At 38.5% G+C, this 19,719-nt stretch overlaps 1 pseudogene; it reads left to right on the top strand.

The window, feature by feature from the left end:
* LOC103349131 (pre-mRNA 3'-end-processing factor FIP1 pseudogene) overlaps positions 1-3,480 on the top strand; it is an 85,378-nt pseudogene extending 81,898 nt beyond the window's left edge.
* Positions 3,481-19,719: the final 16,239 nt, after the last annotated feature.

Raw genomic sequence — 19,719 nt, 5'->3', positions numbered from 1 at the left:
AAGTAAAATTATAAAAATCAAGTAGTGATTTAATAATAGTAACAAATCATGTAAACACTCACAACAACCACTTTCACTATAAAAGTGATAAATAATGTCTGGATTATAAAAATATAGAAGCCTATGTATTGGGTTAACAAAATGAGCCAAAACATAATAATTATTTAGTTTAATATTCCCTACTGTTGTGAAATGTTAAACAAAATTATCCTATGAAAGTTCACAAGGTAGGATTAAAATTGCATTCTGAAAATTTTAGAACACACTTAAAATCAATCTACAGGACATGAGATAATATAATACATTTTCAGATATTATTTATCTGTTAATACTTCATGTCTCTATCAACTTGAATCTCCCCAAACTGTGTATTTGGTTTAATACTCTCCAGATTCCAGTAGTAATCTGTTGGCATGGCTACACTGCCATATAATATGCATTTGAATAGATAGAATTCATTATGAAACATATTTGTTTTATGCATGCACTGAAGAAATAAAATTGAGGATAATGTTTATTATGTTACTTTATGACTTTTATAAAATGATCCATGTGCTACATTTTTATAATTCAATGCCAAGAAGATTTTGTCTGTACAGAAAAATGAAACATATCACACAAAAATACAAAGAAGACACCAACACATTTTTATTTATAAAACAATGAGAATGAGACATTTTATCACATTTTCTTCTTAGTTCTTGTCTTCAGAAAAACAAAATAAAATTTAAATTCTGATCTGGTGAATTTTACATTTTTTATTTTAACTTTTACTAATATGAGAACAAATTCATATAATGCATTGATACAATTCTAAGATGATATCCATACTTCTGCTTTCTGATTTTTTGCCTGATGAACATTACAGTAAATACGCATTAAGAGTGAAAGTTTGGGAAAGTTTGCCTTCTTTAAACAAACATCTTCTAGAACTAAATGAAGAAAGCCAAAACAGTCTATTTAAACATGTAAAATTATTTATTTATTCAAAACCTGTGGGATATTGGAAATTTCATTTGACTCATCTAATATAAAAGCCCTGAACAAATATATTTTGTCAGTTCTGCTGTTGCCATCCTTGCTGATAAAGGTTACATACCTGGGAGATTAAACAAAAGCTTGTAGTTAGTTGGAAAAAATTAAGCAGATAAACTGTAATTAAGAAAGGGAGCATTTATGTATTTAATCTTAAATGAAGATTTATCCTACTGGGGGGATCACTTAGTTCATACATATATTATGGCCATTTGAATGTAAATACCCCTAACATTTTGTGCTTTTTGTAATCAAAGGTGGCAGATTATCTTTCTAGGCATTATTAAAATATGATTGCAATAAACTAAAGATTGGCCAAATAATGCCTTTAACTCTTAGTTTCTTGTAAATGTTTATATTTGTCAGGAAATTCTTGTATAACATGGAGCAAGCTTCCTAAAAGTACATTGCTTCTCTTCAACATATGCTGCTATGTATATTGATGGAGCCAATGAAGATAAAGGCTGGAATCTGCAGTTTCACAGATACTGTCATCAAGACTGAAGAGCCAAAGTGACTCCATTTAAAAAAATAAAAAGAAAAAGCAGCCTCCGTTTCCCATAGCACACCCGAGTCCTTGTAAAAGCAGGCATTCAGGCATTCCGGAGGTATCAAAGTTTACCAAGGACAGCACAGCAGACCAAGGGCAGCTCAGTAGAGATTACCAAATGAGGTAACTCCCTGAACCCAAACCAAACGGAGACCACCCCCACCCCCCACCCCCACCCCCTGCTTTGACTAATAGCAACCCAGAGCAGCCCCTTCTCCTACGTGGATGACAGGGGCCTAACTACTTGGACTATCTTCTGTTGCCTTTCCAGGTACATTAGTAGGGAGCTGAATTGCAGTATAGCAGCCAGGACTTAGAACTAGTGGCAGGATTGAAGGTTGTGATTTAATCCACAGCCACACAACAAGCAGCTTTCAGCAACAGATGTATATCTTAGTTTTGGAGGTGGAGAAGGCCCAGTAATGTTATAATTGTTGTTGAAAATAGATCATGGATATAATTCTACTTTATTAAGTCAGTATACCCATGCAGCATCTGTCCTGCATATATATCTTTCTGAATTTACTGTACCAAGCAATACTTCTCTCCAAGTGATTTTTTGAAAATTCTGATTTATTTTGGTTACATGAGAACTTCTGCTCACTAATGTGTGTATGTGCTTCTCTCTGTTCAGGGAAGTGATTAAAAACAAAGAAATCACCTTTTTCAAAAAGAATTTTGGTACACTCACTGCATGAGTTCTACTTCTGGATATGTTCATGGGATTCACCTGAGGCTGCTGTTATTTTCATGTTGGGGAAGGAGCAAAGGTGGCACTTTCATGCACAGCATTGTTTTCTGCTTTTAAGTCAGTCCTCAGTATATAATATAACAAAAATATGTTTTATTCTAAAAGTAATCATGAGGTGAGATTAATTCTTTCGCATTTGTGGACATGGGAAATTTAGACCCAGTGAGCCCAGTCCTAGGCTAGAATGTGATGGATCTGACCTCACATCCAAGTCGACATGACTTGGATGCAGAAGTGTCTCACTGCAGTTCTCTAAACGGGATGTTAGCTTCATATTAATACCATTTTGACAAAGCAATAGTAGAATTTTGTACAAACTGAGACAACAGTACGTTTTTAAGATTAGATTCTTCCAATGCATTCTACCTGGGGCAATTGATGTTATTGGTCAAACTGTAACTATTAGCCAAGCAGAAGGCCGGCGCTGGACAAATGAAAACAGCAACATACAGGTCCTTTCTGAAAGATCCGCTGCTGAAGTGGACAATTCTAGCAATCCGTCTCCGTGTTTCCCTCTAGGAGGTGCTCCTGCCCATCTTCCACCACCTCCTTTTCTTTCCCCTCCTCCAGCTGTCAGCACCACTTCACCTCTGATTCCACCACCAGGTTTTCCTCCACCACGATAGAAAGTGGGCATTCCTCTGGTTATGACAGTCGTTCTGCACGGGCATTCCCATATGGCAATGTTGCTTTTCCCAGTCTTTCTGGTTCTGCTCCTTCATGGCCTAATCTTTTGGACACCAGCAAGCAGTGGGATTGTTATGTGAGAAGAGAGAAAGACCGAGATAGAGAAAGAGACAGAGACAGAGAGCATGACCGAGACGGGAGAGAGAGAGAGGGAGCATGACCACAGTCCCACACCGAGTGTCTGCAACAGTGACGAAGAGCACTACAGATACAGAGAATACGCAGAGAGAGGGTATGAGCGTCGCAGAGCAAGTAGGGAGAAGGAAGGACGGCACAAGGAGAAGGAGGAGACCAGACACAAGTCATCTGGAAGTAGCAGTAGACGTTGCCATGAAAGTGAAGACAGAAGCAGTCACAGAATGCACAAGCACAAAAATCTAAAAGAAGCAAAGGAAAGGAGGCTAGCAGTGAACCTTCCCCTGAGCAGGAGAGCGCCGAAGCGGCACCTGCAGAATAAGCATGGTTGGGGCCTTTTGTGTATAGCAGTACCAGAACTAGATGCTGTAAATCTTGTTATTTCTCTGGATAATGTTTAAGAAATTTACCTTTAATCTTGTTCTGTTACTATGAAAAGTTAATTTTTTCCCAAAAAAGTCATTTTTTCATGTTAAGTTATAAAAAAAGAAAGCTAGGTCTTGGTTGTCCCTGTTATAAGTTCTAATCCTTACAACAGTAATTTGATTATCCTTACTTCTATTTACAGGCATCCTTGGAGTTAACACCAAAAAAGTACCATTCCCTTCTCTACTGATTCCTGAGGTGAAGATTCTTATAATGCTTCATTTAGGTATAAGATTAAAGCTGAAAGAGTTGAAAAGTCAAAGCTACTATTAAGAAGGAGGGATTTCTTCAACTATTCAATTGTATACAGGTAAAGTTAAGAAAACAGCAACTACAGTTTATGACAAATATTCTGAATTTTTAATAGGGTAGGAACCTAAAGTGATAAAACTGACATAAGGAAGGTGAAGCTGAATTAATGTACCAAACTCTAAATGTGTGTGGTACACATACAACTCTCAGAGGTTGATCACTGTCCTCTAATACTTTTATAACTTGGAATATGAAAAATCAGGACGGATTTCCCTTTTCAGATATGTGAACTGATGCCTTGGGATATGCTATGCAAGGTTTTGCTTTGCTCGAAGGCATTTGGAGGATTTTGAATAGCTATCATAATTCAAGAAAATTTAAATTACTTCAGTGCTACAACAAATATCTGTCACATATAAATGCCTAAGGTAATAGCTGGGGTTTAAGTGCATAGTTGTGTGTGCTATTTTAGGAAAAGTTAAAGTAACAGTTTCCTGAAAATGTAAGTCATCAAGCATAATAGCATGATCTCCAGTGTATGGTGAAAGCCAGGAGAAAGGTGAATTTACAATTCTGTGGAAACACTGAACATGGTTTAGCATGAGCAAGTCATCTTTTTATTATAGTTATTTGAAAGGCAGAGTTAGAGATAGAAAGAGGGAGAGAGAGAGACAGAAGTCTTCCCTCTGCTGGTTCATTCCCCAGATGGCTGCAACATGTTACGTTAAAAAAAAAAAAAAAAAAAAAAAAAAAAAAAAAAAAAAAAAAAAAGTCTGGGCCAGGCTGAAGCCAAGAGACAGAGGCTTCTTCTGAGTCCCTCACGTGGGTGGCAGGGGCCCAAGCAATTGGGGAATCCTCCTGTGCTTTCCCAGGCACATTAGCAGGGAGATGGATTGAAAGTGGAGCAGTTGGGATTAAAAAAGTATGTATATGGGTTGCCAGTACCACAGACAGCAGCATTTCCTGCTAGACCACAATGCTAGCCTTAGTAAGCCATCTTTAATTCCAAATAATGACTTATCTAATATCTATATTTCCTATTGCACTTATGTTCTATATTAACTTATTAACAAATTGTATCACTCACATAATTGAAATTTAAAATTTAATCCAATGCTTGACTCCTAATGTTGATCATTTGCTGTAATTTTAGTGTGTTATTATGACTTTTGAAAATGCAAAGTAATTGTATGTATGCTACTGAATTAATGATTATTATGGTATAGCAATGCTTTAACCATATTTTTTTCAAGTTTACATAAGTAAATACACTTTATTTTCATGAAAGTAACCTACTGCTACTTAAAAGCTATAAGTTATATGAGTAATGTATTTTTCAAAACACAGACACTACACCAGTATTTTTTAAAAATTCCAAATCTAAATATCACATTATATATTTAGGAAAAAGGCCTTCAACATCATTAACAATGGGTTTACCATGATTTTTAGTTTATTACATTTACAATATACATACAAGTTTTTAAGATATTTCTTTCCTTGACAGGTGAAGTGACAGAGAGAAGGAGAGATAAAGAGAGGGAGAGGAGGAAAGAGAGAGAGAATCTTCCATCCACTAGTTCACTCCCTAAATGACTACAAGAAACCAGGGTTGGGTTTAATCAAATACAGGAGCCGGAAATTATCTGGACTCCTAAGTAAGCAGCAAGGACCCAAGTAATTGGGCCATCATCTTCTGCCTTCCCTGATTGTTGGAAAATTAAATTATTCAGACTCCTTTGCTGTTGTCACTACCACCAATCCTAGAAGCTGATACAATTCTGCTGTGTAACGATATGGTTGGCACAACTGTCTGCAAGCATGTAAAAGACACTGGGGGCATAGCTTTGCATGGATCCTCTGTGTGTTCTCACCTGTCACCCCAACAATAACTGTGGTTCCTCCATTGTAGTTTCTTGCTGTGATGGGTCTTAGTGCAGACTTCCTCCGTGCCCTCACACACATCTACACGAATAAAGTGTTATGAATCTGCAATCACTCCTGCAGTGGTTCTTTGGTCTGTATGAATCTGGCCTGGTACTGCCTGGAGCTGAGCTCCTGCATTACACTTGGCATAGCCAGCAGGACTTTCTTCAGGGCAGTAGAGCCAGCATTCTGAACCACCAAGGGGAAAGATTAAGGGATAGTCAGTCTTAAGTATGTGGTACTGAGTAGCTATGGCTTTGTCTACCTAGATGCCAAAGTGAATGATTTACAAAATAGTATAGAGAAGTCGACGATCCACTCAAAGAGACACTAGAGAGCAAGGGCTCCCAGACAGCGGCATGAGCCATGGGCTGGGCATTTCTAACTGCCTTTTGGGAAGAAACCAATGCTAGGTTGCAGGCTGAGACCCAAGAATTGGCTTTGCAGTGTGCCATAAAGGAGACAGTATTGGAAAGTGAAGGAAGACACCATTCCTGCCTTGGGAGTCTACCACTCTCTGGACCACCCCCAGTGATTGCATCACCTGGTGATTGCAGTCCTGGTGGTAGAGCCCTCCGATGATGAAGATGATACTGAGCCTCTGGTGCTATTCAAGTTTTGTCCAGTAGTCAACCAAAAGATTATGACTCAGCAACAGAGGGCTTTTCTTGGGAAGCTGAAGCCCGCACCCACCATACTAGAACATTCAGTGTTCTATCTGTATACTTATGCAGAACAGTAGACTTGGGGTCTGAATTTAAGCAAAAGGCCTGCGAATCTGTTAAAGCTTGGCTGCTCAAGTTACATGATGTAGAAGAGGATAGAATCTTTCTCTTTGGACTGGAAATTAAAATGAAAAAACTTGGCATTCCTGACTATGTACCCAGCTATGAAGCACTGGCTTCAGACCACCCATCATATGGCAATAAATCCTTCCCTTCTAGAATGGATTAGACAGGAGTTCATATGTTATAGCCTAATGTCTGAGACATGCCCAGGGCCATCAACAGATGGTAGATGTATGCTGACCTACAGCAAATGCTGTTAAAGTTGGGCATATGAAATGCTAAATACAGTGCTGGGACCCAATGGCCAGAAGAGGTAATTTTTACACAGGGATGCAAGATTTTGTGCTGTAGACTACTCCCACTGCCCTATTTCACCATTGGGTGGTGATACCACCCCTGTATATGGGACTACGTATCACTCTGGTTACCCATACTTTTACTGATTTGAGAGAGGCCAAGACAGTGTGTACTCAGGAGTGTGGTTCATGACTTGGGAAAAGAAGGAAAACAAAGGACCACTTAAGGTCCAAGAAACCCAGTTGTTTGTTGGCCTCCTGGCAGCAGGAGCAGATAGGGAAAAGCTACTTGGGCAGATTAAGATGATATTTCTAGAATTATGGCAACCACGAAAATTGAAACAATGGTTCCAACCATTGGAAAAGTCCAAGAAAAGCACCTAAGTGGGAAACAAGGGTCCAAGCAACACAGTTATAGGATTTTTTAAGTGACCCTGAGCCAGCTGAAGCAATCACCTATAATTAAAGATTTAAAATTGATTGTGTGAGTGGCCAAGGTACCTGCTTGGCAGTTATGGGTAGTGATCAGTGGCCTTACATATAAATTGCTATCCATTAGTTCCCTTCTAATATTCAGTGAGTTTACACAGGGACCAGATGTACATCACCTTCTGAAACCCCGAGAGGTTTCCCATATTATTGGGGCACACAGATGGCTCTGGGGGATGTTTTATCTGAGTAAAAGCAATACACTTGCTGGGAATAGGGCGTCTACCACTTCACGAACATACTTTATGTATCCCCTAAACTTGGGTACATTTTGGTATTGATGTTCGATAGAGCTTATGGCTACAATCTACAGTGGGAGAGTTCCACTGAGAGTACATATAGTTGAAGCTGTACTAAGGGGGCATGCTATCCACCCACTATCATAGCTATACACATCTAGATGGGTGACAAACATGAAGCAGAACAAATTGCTGGGGAGTCATGCAGAAATTATAATGACCCAGGAATTCAAGAAGGTAGACATCATCAGGCATGCACGTAGCCTGTTTAATTCACCAATGTGACTTATAAGAAAGTCAAATGGGACATAGTTGAGGAAAGTAGATAACTGAGAGCTTAACAAAGTTACCCCTCCCTTGCATGTGGCAGTTCTATTGGGGAACAACATTATGGACCCCTTAAGTCAGGAACTCCAGATCTTTCATTATGTTTTAGAATTTTCCAATACTTTCTTCTCTATTGATATACCTCCTGAGAGTCAAGGCCAATTTGCCTTCACTTGGGACAGCTGGCAATGGATCCTTCTTCAGGGTTGTTTACATAGCCCCACATTTTGTCATGGTTTAGTAGTAGTAAATTTGGTGTGCTGGCCAATATTTGTGGCAGTACATACATTCCATCCTATAGATGATGGGATGTTAACCTGTGACTCTCTTCCAGATTGGGAAGTAGCTATACCTACATTACTGAGCCATTTAAAATCATGTGGCTGGACAGTCAATGAACCCAAAATGCAGGGACAAGAACACTGTCAAATTTTTGGGAGCTGTCTGGTTGGGTAGGATGAAAATCACCATATACCATCTGACCGGTCACATGCCCCTTGCCTACCAGGAAAATAATAAGACTGATACCCTAGCTTTAGTAGATTGTTTGGAAAAGGCTGCCGAAATTGATATTGTTTACATTGGTGGCTGCTACGTGCAAACGAATGATGATGTAGGCTACAGTAAAAGCCTGGAACTTACTATATACCTACCAGGAGATTCTATATGACAGCAAATATTGCCCATGAGTATCCCTGTCAAGTGCCATTGGCCACTGGAATGTTGTTGCTGCATCAAGTGCCCTCTGAAAGGTTGCAAATAGATTTTATTGGATCTTTGCAGCAGTCAAGTGGGTGAACATATGAGTTACCCGTGTAGACACTGATGCAAGACTGTGTTTTGCCATTCCTGTTAGGCAGCCTGACCAATAGGTAGGCCTGAATGTCTTGGAAAGATTATGTGCTATGTATGGAAGACCACAGGTTCTTGACAGTGACCATGGGGCCATTTTTATAGGCTTGGGAGTAGAAAACTGGAATAAATTTCTAGGCATTGACTGAAACTACATGCACCATAGCATTCTCAAGGAGAGGAAGCCTTGAGCCTAACACAACAAAGCCTCAGTGAGAGACTGACTCTGGTTCCCTGGTGGGATGGACCAAGTGACTGTGGACTGTGTTATAGTTGTTGAACGAATTTTCCCAGCAGGAGTACTAGCTGCCCTAGAGGTTTTTCTGTATTACTTAGCCATGCCCATCCAATAATGTGAAACCATTAACATCCTGTTGAGATCAGGTTCTGGAAGACAAGAAAATATGCTGTTACCTGTTCCCATGACACTTGAGCTGAAGAAACCTGCCACCTTGAAGTGGCCATGGGGAATATGAAAAGCTGGGAATACATGGCTTTTCTTGCTGTCACTGTGGGCAGCAGGAATAGAACATGACCTGGAGATGTCACCATGAGTAATGGCTACTTGGCCCCCTGAAGTCAAGGTACAAGGAAGGGGCCACTACCTTGTTCAAAGGTATGTTTCTCTTAGCTTTATGGCTAATGATAGACTCTCCATTGATCCTACCTGTAGAAGAGTACTGATAAAGCTATGCCATACAAAGTCTAATATAACAGGTTGGGGCAACCCCTTTTGCTCGCTGTAGGACTTACCATTGTTAATGCCAGTTACTTTGTCTTATCACAGTTAGTTTGGAGGCTGTGAATATATTGGTGAGGAGGGTACACACCTTTGCAATGGCAACCAATCAATTAACTTGATAGTTGTGCACCAAATAACCCAACAATCAGCTCTGCAACTGCACAACCATGGAAAATTACTGCAACCACTCACAAACACTGGACTAGGTTGAAAGGATAGAATTTTTCTGACCCATTATGGAACTACACCTTGACCCATGTGAATACCCTAGTCCACGAACATTATAATAGGATCCCAGGTGGGATATTTTGTGTGGGACAGTCTGCATTGGCTTTCTCAGATGCAATAGAGTTGTGGCTACATGTGCCAAAATATGTAGAACAGCAGGGAATGGGTCTCAGGTCTGATGGGCCCTTGTGTCTTTATGTATGACTATATGAAACATGAATAATAATGCCAGGGGATGGGGGATGTAGAGAAAGAATCTCTTCCTTACAGTGGGTGCCCACCCCATACATCTGGGTGCCTTATAGACCTTTGGAGACTTATTTATCCTATGGCTGAGTGGGATGTTGTCTATGAGGATGGCCCTAACTACCCAGATGATGTACCTCCATGCTTTCACAGTTGCCTTCCAACTGGGAAGCCTTTGAGTCTCCTAAAGTCTTAGTACCATGTAAAACATACAGCATGGTTACATTATCCAGTCACCTTGTTCTCTCCAAATGAGGCTACCGTAGTCACTCAAACTAAAGTTTGTGACAGCTTTGCATACAGCCTGGGCCATCAACAGAAGTAATAAGGCATTAGATATCCATATAGAAGCCCAAGGTGTTGTATAGTCATTAAAGACTAAATGTTGTGTATATATACCAAATGCCCATCACAGTACAAGCTAAGCATTTGCTGCTTTAAAACAAGAAATGTTGCACATCAGACAGCTGGCTAGGGATCCTCTCCAAGGCTGGAGGGTATCCCTGATAGATAGAGAACAGAGAGCTTTGCTCACTGTATTTGGTACTGCATGTTCACACATAGTTCCTTTGCTCTATCTTATATTGTGGAATTTGTATGCATTGTCCTACTCTCCTCACACAAGGATAGTCCCAGACGATAATTGATACATAGATTGTGAGACTAGGAACCCTGAAATGGTTGGAGTGATGGGAAAAAGAAATCAGTCAGGCTCCCTCACTATCATCACTACTGCAAAGCCCAGAAGTTAATGCAATTCTGCTGTGTAAATACTTGGCCTTTTGCCACTATTGTCTGTAAGCATATATAAGGCACCATGGGAGGCATAATTGAGCATAGATCCTCTATGTGTTGTTGCCGACAGCTGTGAGACTAAAGACGTATGAATCTATGAGTGGCTCCGCAGTTATTGTTGAGCCTGTCTGAATCTGACTCAGACCAGCCTGAAGCTCTGCTGCTGCATTACTCAGGTACATTAGCTAGAAGCAGATCAGACAGAGGGACCAAGACTTGAACCTGTTCTCTGATATGAGATGCACACATTGCAAGCAACAGCTCAACTTACTCTCACCACAAAGCCCACACCTACGATTTTGAATAATAAGTAAGTAAGTAAGTGAATAAATAAATAAATAAGACAAAGATCCCAATGTCATCTCATTACTGGTAGTTTTGCAATTATTTGAGCACTAGCAAGTTTAATGAATACATATTTTTATCAGACAAATGTGAAGAACTTTCAGCTGTTTAATTGCAGTACATTTTATTCAAAAATAGCTTGTACTTTATAACTATCATTTCCAGAACACTGAGGGAAAAGGAAAGAGCAATGTTTCATTTCAAATCTAGAGCAAGTAATAGTCATAATTTTTAAAATATGTTCTCAAAAATATTACTGAAAACTTTTACAAATGGGAGGTATATCTTTTTTTTTTTTAATTGACTAAACCACTTTTAGCCAGTTCCCATCATTAACAACTGAGAACATAACTTTTGGCTCTATGAACCAACTGTTTTTATTTTTATCTCTAAATAAAACATATAAAGAATTTTTATTTCTGTATAAATATAGACTCTATTCCAAACTTTACTTGTTTGCAAATAATGGATCGATTTCTGGTTTTGCAATTGCATTTTGTCATTTTTTCCTACTCTGACATTTTAAATATTACATAGGCAGAAAATAATATGCTGATACTTAGGAATGTGAATTAGCATTGATACAATAGTGTGCTTTGTAAGTTATTTACTTCTTTTAGCTTATTACATACTTTTCTTCTACCCACTGAATTTCATATTAATTTAAAAGAAAATCATCTGATATAAGATTAGAATAGCCAAAACAGATATCCAAATAGTTTGCACCTTAATGTTGTGCTTCCTAATTATAGCACTATAATTTTCATATGTGAGAAAAAGAGTTTCCTTATTTTAGTATTGTCTTCATATTATATATATATGTGTATGTGTGTATATGCATATATATACATATATGTACATATATACATATATATATATATATATATATGTTCTCCATTCTGTGGTCTTAAAATTGAACCTTGTATATCGAAGATATGTCAGTTTAAAATATTAGATATTATTAGATTTTATTTATTTATTTGAGAGGTAGAGTTACAAACAGTGAGAGGGAGAGACAGAGAGAAGGGTCTTCCTTCTGTTGATTCACTAGCCAGATATCCACAACGGCTGGAGCTGCGCTGATCTGAAGCCAGGAGCCAGGTGCTTCTTCTCCACGTGGGTGCAGGGGCCCAAGGACTTGGGCCATTCGCTACTGCTTTCCCAGGCCATAGCAGAGAGCTGGACTGGAAGAGGAGAGGCCGGGACTAGAACTGGCGCCCATATGGGATGCCCGCGCTGTGCTGGCCCCCGCTCTGCTTCTGATCTAGCTGTTTACTAGTGTGCCTGGGAAGGCAGTGCAGGATGGTCAAGTTGCTTGGAACCCTTCCACCCATGAGGGAGACCCAGATGGAGTTCCAGGCTTCAGATTTGGGCTTGGCACAGCCTTAGTTATGGTCATTTGGGGAGTAAATCAGTGGATGGAAGATCTCTTTCTGACTCTCCCTCTCTCTGTCACTCTGATTTTCAAGTAATTAAATCAATCTTTTAAAATTAGGAAAAATTCAGGTATGAATAAATATGTTAAACTAAGCATATCCAGTTATATATTCAATAAATGACTTCCAGGTTAATAACTTACTAAAAATATTCATTCATCAATTAACATCAATAAAAGACTTGAAAAATCACTCATACTAATACATAAAATGAAGAGCACAATGTCTAGGCACTGTCAGTATTTTGAACAGGTTTTGCACCCAAAGGATTAAATATTTGTAAATTTTGATATTTCTTTCTACAATCTAGGTTTTTCTAACAGATTTTGGAAGTTTAAACAAAACAACTTAGGAACAGCTTTGCAATCCTGTACCCTATTAGTGGTTAGAATAAACTTTCAGTCTTTAACTAGCCAAAGTCAGGAGTGTTGCGGAAGGTAGATAAAGAAGCTATTACCCTCTAAAGACAGCTTTTTGGTTGAATGGCTCTGTGCTTCGTTTATCATAACAATGGGTGGGTGATAAAGCTAATAAGAAGTTGCACACTGCTAATGGTGGTGATAAGAAAAGACAGAACATTACTCTTGAGCAATATAGATATGATCAAATGTTGGATAGGCTCATGCTTCTATAGCCGTACATTTTAAGCACAAAAACACAAGAAAAACAACTTTAAGTAGAAAAAAATTTGGTAGTCTTAACATCTCTAATTTTTAATTTATGTTAATACATTGAAACACTATTTTCATAGCATGTTTTTTGATAGTGTATCGTGTACATCATAGCCTACATTCCACGTTGGAGTATGCCTACTTTAACACCTTAGGCCTGGCTCTTGAATCAGGCTTCCTGCTAAGATAAATCATGGGATGTGGCGGCGATGACTCAAGAAATTGGGTTTCTGCCAATTCTCTGGGGAACCTGACTTTAGATCCTGGCTCCAAGTGTCAGCATCTGCCCCGCCTTGGCCATTGCCAGCATCTGGGGAGTAAACTAGCAGATGAGAGACTTCTCTCTTTCCTTTTTTTTTCCCTCTCCCTCTCAAATAAATAATTTTAAGTAAAAACCAAATGTGTTTGCACTGCTAACACATGTATATCAGTTAACATATCTTACTATTAGCCAGAACATAATTTGGAAAGCCACATCTTCCATTCTAAAAAAGTAACATTAATTGAGCAGATTGGCATCATGGGAAAGAGGTGGAACAGGAAAATTCTAAAGCACTAGGATTAACTTGAACAAGAATTTTAATATCCTCCATGGCCTTTAACATTTACTTTCAAGCATTTTATAAAAGAAATTGTCATCAAGAATTTTGATCTCAAACCCATAGATCCTTTTTTTTACTGCCTATACTGCTCCATTCTAAACTGTTCTATGCTATTTCAAAAATATTTTGTAAACATAACTATAATGAAGACATAATAAAAATCAACATTGAAAAAGTATATATGCTTAGTACCAATTCCTCAAGTTTGTTTTAGCAATTAAGTATCCCTTGCATAAGGGAAATCTTCACAAAGAATACCATATGTTAAGCACTTAATACGGATAATCCATAATCTAATCGATGCTACTTGTGTTGAAATTCCTACTGCCTGAAATTTTGCCCCTTTGTGGTACTTGGCCCAGAAAATTTGCTTTGCACTCTTAGCATTTCTTTTACCAGGGCTTCTGATTTTGTGAACAAGTAATGCTACTATGAAATAATATCATGCTTTAACAGTGTATTATTGCAGAAAACAGTAATGCTCTAAATTTGTTTCATCTACGTGAATGCCACAGGTGAACAGGTACATAATTAATTTAGAAATTCTGGGTTTATTTTGTTGTGACATACTTTGTTCAGAATGCAGTTTCCCAGACCTTAGCATTTTGTTTTAAAATATAAAAGAAAGTCTGATTCTGTCAAGTTCAATAGACATGAATTCAAGGTTTATAGCCACAAGGCAGTTTAAGCTGTACTTGTCATCTTCCTTGTAGTTAAGGAAAGAAAGTTTTGTTGTATTTTTCTTTTTTCCCAGAGGCTACATTTATTGTCAGTGCTATTCAAAAAGGCTTTCTTTCAAAAATACTGAAATATTTTCTTGTTATTTGATGGCATCAAAATATACTTCTGATAATATATTGATGAAATACAAGGAAAGAAACATGATTTTTGCAATAAAAATGTGCATAAATAGACATTTCTATTTAATATATTGGATAGTATAGAGTATAATTAGTGAATATATTTTGTATGTAGTTTGTAAATTAATGAATGTATATTTTCTGCGAACATAATAGCCACCATATTGCTATTGTTTATAATTTATTTTGATATGAATGCACATACTCTGTGGCTGGTGCTGTGGAACAGTAGATTAAAGACATGGCCTGTGGCACAAGCACTCCATGTGGGCAACAGTTGGAGTCCCAGCTGCTCCACTTCAGATCCAGCGCCCTGACAATGTGCCTGGAAAAGCAGCAGAAGATGGGCCAAGTCTTTGGACTGCTGCACCCAGGTGGGAGACCACAAAGAAGCTCCTGGCTCCTGCCTTTGATCTGGCCCAGCCCTGGCCATTCAGGCCACTGAAGAGTGAACAAGTGGATGGAAGGCTTCCCTCCCTCCCTCCCTCTCTCTCTCTGTAACTCTGCCTTTCAAATAAATGAATAAATAAATCTTAAAAACAAAGAAAGCACATACTTTTTTTTTTTTTTTTTTTGACAGGCAGAGTGGACAGTGAGAGAGAAAGACAGAGAGAAAGGTCTTCCTTTTTTTGCCGTTGGTTCACCCTCCAATGGCCACCGCGGCCGGCGCACCGCACTGATCCGAAGGCAGGAGCCAGGTGCTTCTCCTGGTCTCCCATGGGGTGCAGGGCCCAAGCACTTGGGCCATCCTCCACTGCACCCCCGGGCCACAGCAGAGAGCTGGCCTGGAAGAGGGGCAACCAGGACAGAATCTGGCGCCCCGACCGGGACTAGAACCCGGTGTGCCGGCGCCGCTAGGCGGAGGATTAGCCTAGTGAGCCTCGGTGATGGCTGAAAGCACGTACTACTTTAATCTGTATCTCCAGTTTTATATCACACAAAATTTTTATGTTACTATTTATTTTGAACTCTCATAATATTTTAAAAATGTTATTAATATAAAGGGAACAAATTTCATAGGTACAGTTCCAAGAAGACAACCATACTTCCCTGTTCTCCCTTCCCCCAATCAGTCTCCTCTCTCCCTTCTTTTCAGTTTTTGCAAAGACATAATTATACAAAATTAAATAAAAATAATAATAAAAATAAAATTTTGACAAATTATCTAATAACAAATGAGTGATTGACCAAATTATAACATATTTATGTCAATGAACAATTTCATCTGACAGGGTTAAATAGGCAAAGAAATCTCTCTTTAAGACTATTTGCGGGGTCAGCACTGTGGCATAGCAGGTATAGCCGTCGCCTAAGTGCCAGCATCTCATATGGGCACCGGTTTGAGTTTTGGCTGCTCCACTTCCCATCAGCTCTCTGTTATGGCCTGGGAAAGCAGCAGTAGATCTCCCATGTCCTTCAGCCCCTGCACCCACGTGAGAGACCCAGAAGAAGTTCTTGGTTCCTGGCTTCAGATCAGTGCCACTCTGGCCATTGCAGCCAACTGTGGAGTGAAACAGTGGATGGCACCCTCCCCCCGCCTCTCCTTCTCTCTGTGTATAACTCTGACTTTCAAATAAATCAATAAATATTTTTTAAAAAAGACTATTTGTAATATGGTCCCACCTTTTGCAGTAGCAGTGAGACTGAGCTAAACTCAACCATATATATGGACTGGCAAATATTTAGTTCTGGAATGAACTTGTGGGAAAATACTGCAGGATATTAGAATGGTTGCTATAATTAAGCCGAATCTGTTTGCTAACAGGTGTTACAGAGACTGGGTGAGAGGATCCTCCTTGGTGATTACATTTCAAGCAGGTCACTCCCAGAAACTTGAGAGACATGGTCTTGAGCATACTACTGACAAGGAGCTGGAGAAGATTTACATTTTAGAGGGTTAGGTGGAGAATTTACAATTCCAAATTGTCTAAAGTAAGTGCTCTAAGAATAGGGAGTTCAGGGTCTAGAATCTGGAATAGTCTTTCTGAAACTGTGGTAGCTGAGGGGAATGTTAAGACCATCTTGAGCAATCAAACAAATATGGAAATTATTTAAATGAATGTGGTAGCAGCAAGGCATCTTTATCTTGATCTTTTCAAAAACTTTTTTTTTTTTTATCTATGTATTTGAGAGAGAGAATCAGAGAGCATTCTCACCAGCTGGTTCAGTCCCCAACATAACTTAGATGACTAGGATGTTGGCAGACTAATGAAGCCAAAACCTATTCCAAGTCTCCCACAGGGGTGGCAGAAGCCTATTCACTTGGGCCACCACCAGCTGCCTCCTAGGTTGTACATTAAACAGAAGCTGGAATCAACAGCTGAGACCAGAATTGTAACTCAGGCACTCTAATACAGGATGTAGGAATCTTAAGTGGTGTCAACTGCTGGGCCAAATGCAACCTGATGTGGGATAAATAGGCAGGCAGGTACTTGGGACTGCAGAGCTAGAAGTCACATCCTACCTGCATCCTCCCCACCCCCTGCAGCCTCATCTACTCACTTGTCAATCAAAGCATTCTCCTTCCCATGATGCATCTGTTGCTTCTGGGACCTGAGCACAAAGGAGAGGTAGGGAGGTGGAAGGTGTGAGAGCATGCTTTTCTGCCTTGGACCTAGCCTGGAAGCATTGCACCAGTCTTTTTAATGGAGATTTTCTCTTCTCCTACTCTCCTATTCTTGGACAGACAGGTACATTTTTGGCTTTTCTTTTCTCCCGAGTTTATGGGCTACTCTTTGGACCACTCATGTTGTGTATTTTCTCTGTGTAGTGCAACACACACTTGTGTGTAAATGTGTGTTTATTCTCCCACTGCCAAATAAACTGTGTTTTCATCTGCATACAATACCAGTCTCCTCTTAATATTTTTTATGTATGCAATAGGGAAAAAGAATCAGGATTAAAAATTAACAAATTCATGGCCCACAGCGCAACTCCCCACACAAATTGTCTTGACATATAGGTATGAGGAAGCATATATTCACATATATAGTTTTCATATCCTTCACTTACAGAGTAGCACTTGATAAATGAAAAATAAATAAAACATTTTTTACAATTTTATACTCCAGAGATAAATCTGATTTATAATTTTTAATTTACATTTGGATTTTGTTACAAACTAATGTACGTGGTGATATTTTATATAAATTTTATGTAAAATATTTTGTTTTAAAATTAAGTTGGGTTTGTGACTTCATGTTATTAAAATTACTTACTAACAACAATTTCAAAGGATTACAATATTCTATTACATATGCATTTTGCTTAGGACAAATGCTGCAGGTAATTCATTGCTGTTCTCCTCTTCCTACCTCATGTTTAATCCATGGGCAAATTCTACACACAATCTTTGAAAATATACAGGTAATCAGTACATCTCAATGCTGTTAATTCAAATTAAATAAATCCTTAAGTTTGATTTCATTTCCTCTCTCAAAAGCCACTGGTTTCACACTGCTCAAAGAGCAATGGAGATATTCATTATTAATTTGTCATATGAAAAGTATATTAAAAGTTTATTTAATAATGAAAGTTATACTTAATTATCTAATTATTAAAGTGTGAAAATGTATTCAAGAAATGTTAATTATATGTGTAATACAAGAAGTTCACATAGCAGGTTAAGCCATTGCCTATTACACAGGCATCCCATATGGGTGCTGGTTCATGTCCCATCTATTCCACCTCAAATCCAACTCCCTGCTGGGAAAAACAGTGTAAGACACCCAAGTGTTTGGACACCTGCCACCTACTTGGGAGACCTCAATGAAGTTTCTGACTCCCTGGCTTCTGCTAGGCACAGTCCCAATCATTGTAGCCATCTGGAGAGTAAACCAACAGATAGAATTCTCTCTTTCTCTCTTTCTGTGGCTCTTTCAAAAATGTAAATAAATCTTAAAAAATGAAGTTCATGGATAAATGCAATTAAAAGATTAGTTTATTTTGGAATAACATTTTAAGACAACAAAATCAGCACAATGCATAATTCATAGAGAAGCCAAAACCTATTCCAAGTCTCCCACAGGGGTAGCATAAGCCTATTTTGAGGCAATGATTCCAAGGAACACGGTAAGAATAAAAGTAAAAAGCTCACCAGAAAAAAGCGATAATCAGCGTGTATAGGATACACCAGTTAAGACAAATTCATGTGGGATTACTACTAAACTTGAGGGATTTATTTTTTAATGTTTATTTATTTATATCAGGGACAGAGTTACAGAGAGAAGGAGAGACAGAGAGAGAGAGAGGTTTTCCATCATCTGGTTTATTCCCCAAATGACAGCAATGGCCAGAGCGGAGCCTATCCAATGCCAAGAGCCAGGAGCTTCTTCCAGGTCTCCAACATGGGTGCAGGGGCCCAAGCACTTGGACCATCTTCCACTGCTTTCCCAGGCCAGAAGGAGAGAGCTAGATTGGAAGAGGATTAGTCAGAGATGAACTAGAAAGCAAATAGGATTACAGATAAGATTGATCAAAACTTTGTGTGTCACAAAGAATTTGTAAGACAAATTTTGTTCCATTATCCAAAGTTTTGTTGAGATAATTTTAAAAGTAGAGAAGGTATTCTCTGGAAGAGTTTATTTGACATTATTTGTGTTTCTAATCATCTATTTTGTCTGATTATCCCATTATATGAATCATGTCTGGATCCTTGTATATCTGGTAATTGCTAATTGGAACAATATATTATTTATGCAGAAATATAAATTACTGGCATTTTTGACATCTAACGAAATTTTGATTTTTTTTTCATGGCTGGAAATTAGAAGATATCTAAACATCAATGATTCTGTAACACTATCATTTTAATTTTTGTTTTTTAAGGCTAGAATTCAAGCTTCCTGAAAATGAATCAGTTTAGTATAACTTTTCTTTGGTTTGGTCAAACTGTGAAGTTTCTGCAAATTTCTTTTTTTAAAAAATATGTTGTTATTTATTTAAAAATCAGAATTACAAAATGAGGAGAAGAGAGAAAGAGAGAGGAGAGAGAGGTCTTCCATCTGCTGTTACACTCCCAAAATGGCCTCAACAGCCAGGG

Source organism: Oryctolagus cuniculus, chromosome 9 (genome assembly GCF_964237555.1).
Source record: "Oryctolagus cuniculus chromosome 9, mOryCun1.1, whole genome shotgun sequence".
Lineage (NCBI taxonomy): Eukaryota > Metazoa > Chordata > Mammalia > Lagomorpha > Leporidae > Oryctolagus > Oryctolagus cuniculus.
This window is presented reverse-complemented; position numbering and strand designations above follow the sequence as displayed.